This window comes from Amphiura filiformis, chromosome 2, assembly GCF_039555335.1.
Source record: "Amphiura filiformis chromosome 2, Afil_fr2py, whole genome shotgun sequence".
NCBI classification, from domain to species: domain Eukaryota; kingdom Metazoa; phylum Echinodermata; class Ophiuroidea; order Amphilepidida; family Amphiuridae; genus Amphiura; species Amphiura filiformis.
This window is the reverse complement of record NC_092629.1, coordinates 12,132,246-12,135,125: the sequence shown is the minus strand read 5'-3', so window position 1 is coordinate 12,135,125 and position 2,880 is coordinate 12,132,246.

Here is a 2,880-nt window from a genome sequence, read left to right as displayed (position 1 = left end):
TCCATGATTTTTGCGGTCTTGATTTTGCATTTCATTCCTGATGATATCTAGAACAGTATCCGAGAATTGAGCCTCGATGGCTACCAGAGCATCATCTGTAATTAGCTTCCTCTCCTTGCTCTCTTTGAGCAATGTCTTCAATTCATTCGTATGCGCTTCCAATCTTCGTCTTCTCTGCTGCTCCGCTTTCAACTTCTTTTTCAGCTGCTCAATGTGGTCCTCTTCATCGTCTTCGAATTTCCTCTTCGTTCCCTGATGATATTGTCCTTGTCCTTCATGTTGTGGAATTTCTATAACTTTGACGGGGTTTGTTTGACATGCAATACCAGGAACAATAATGGTAGGAACTGAACCAGGTTTTAAATGGATTTGCCCATGTTTTCCATCTACGTCGTCAAGGACACTTTCGTCGAAATGTAGTTTACATAATCTTGCATTGCCTGTAGGAACAAAGGACGGTTCTTTCTTACAAAAACTTATCCATTTCTTTTGGACGAATTCATCCTTTGGAAATCTGTGAGAAGAAAATTAAAAAGAGAAAGACACAATAACTCCATGGATATCTTTCAGTTTATTAGAAGATATTTATTTATTTTGTTAGTATAGCCGACGATCATTTAAAAATTTTGACCTTTCGTATTGGAGATAGGCCTAAACATTTTTTTCCTAAAAAACATAAATATAAAAAAAAAAAAGACCTACTGTAATATTTGTGCGTGATTCGTGTATTCCAAATTTTTTTGTTTGAAAAAAAACCCCGGCTGGCTTATTTTCAACATTTTATTATAACAATAGAGATCACGCCACATGCGCGTATTTTTTTTTTTTTTTTTTTTGAGGAAGAGGATGGCTTTGGGGACGCCAGCCCCCCGGGATAAAAGCGGGCGGCGAAAAGGAAATGGCGGCAAAGGAAAAAGGGCAGAAAATTGTCAAACAACTTTGTTTTAGGGTTGTTAACGCTGATTATCCTTTTTTTTTTTTTTTTTTGCCCTTCACTTTTTTAAACCCAAGAAAAATAATTGGTTAAACATTTTCCATGTTTGGCAAAATTGCACCTTTACTCCACCCCCCCACCCCCAGGTAGGAGTGGCCACGGAACGCCACTTCGCCAGATATACTACTGGAAGTGAGCTAATTAGCCGTCGTACTGTCTTATCACTCTTATGTCATTACAGAATATTGTACAAACTTGCAAAACCTTTTACATTGAAAATGTTAGTAGCATCGTCGCAAAGATTCTATATCAAAATATCAACGACAAAAAAATTAATCAACAGCGACGCTGTTACTACATTTTCATTGTGGTGCAGCATTTCCACTTTTTATGACGTGAAGTTTTCAGACTTTAACGAGATTAGTTGGTCATTTTAAATATTTTATTGAATTAGGCCTGATATGATTTAAAAATACTAGTATAATTGAACGATAATCATGATTTCAAATTTTCACTTTTTTTGCTTTACAACGCTAACTATAGGCCTACGGTGTATCGATTTGCTATCTACTGTAGATAGCAATCGACGACGTAGGCCTATCATAGAATCCCTATACTCATTTAATTTTTATCCCGTTACCAATTTGTTCAGATGAGATAGGCCTAAGGCACGCGGGACGCAGGATTTCTTTGGGGTGCTAATTTTGAAAAAGAGGGGGGGCGATTATGAGAAAAGTGGACTTTCTTCCCAAAATCTGGACCTTTTTTGAACAAAAAAGCGTAAAAAACCTGATTTTTGGGTTTGTCATATTTTGGGACTTTTTGTAGGTTAATTTTGCAAATGGGGGGGGGGGGTGCGACCGCACCCCCATCGTACGGGCATGGCCTAGGGCCTACTCTTGATTTTGATTAAGTATACAAGTACTTATTCAAATTGACAAGATCTCAAACTCATTATTCATGGTTACCCAAATTATTCATTATGAGAAGATTCTGTTATACCACGCTCGATCGGACAATAGGCCTACAAACCATTAACATTTTTTTTTTTTTAGACGAATCTATTCATTTTTTAATGACAAGGCAATCTTATCAAGTTTGTTGAGTTTCTTTTCATTTTGATGAGAATATCCGATTCATAAGAAACATAATTTTTGACGCAATTAGAACAAGTGACCTATACCCGAAAACCGAACCCAACAGACCGATAGGGCCTACTTTCGAGTTCGATCATTCCCGGGTGAGATCACTTTTTGTTTTCCATGTTATTCGATTCACTTTGATTCAAATATTTGAATAGATTGCCTTTTGAAAAGATTCTCCCCGGAACAGTCATATTTGAATAAAATTGTCAAATTTGAATAAATTCTATTCATTTGTGAGGATTTAAAGCAATAATGTGTGATTTGCATAAAGAATAGATTCCTATTTAAATGTTTCTTTTAACAGATCACATTATCCCCTTTTAATTAAGAGCCAAACAAATGAGGTGTAACGGAGAAAATTGCGATTTCATTCCAGCGCCTACAATGCGTGTGCTACAGTCGTCGATCGTAACATATGTAATACTACACGCGGAGCATCGTGCTGGACGTGTGTACACATAAGCTGACATCCACGGGAGATGTGATGTTAGCAAGCACTCGATCGATGAACTCTGAATAAAACCTCCGCATGCACAGCGCCACCTGTGATTTAAGAGTGTGGGCCTGTGTAAAGAATGGCAACGTGTCATTTACATGATTATAATTATATAATAATGCTGAATGTGCGTCAATGGTATAACATAAGCTTACCTGAACAGGGAAATTCCCAACTGTGATGATGAGGTGCACCAACTTGCTGAACACAAACGAGGCATGATGCTAGGCTTAACGAAATGTTAATTTTAGTAGGTAATGCAGTTTTCATGTAAAGAAAATACATGGGAATATTAAACAAATGCC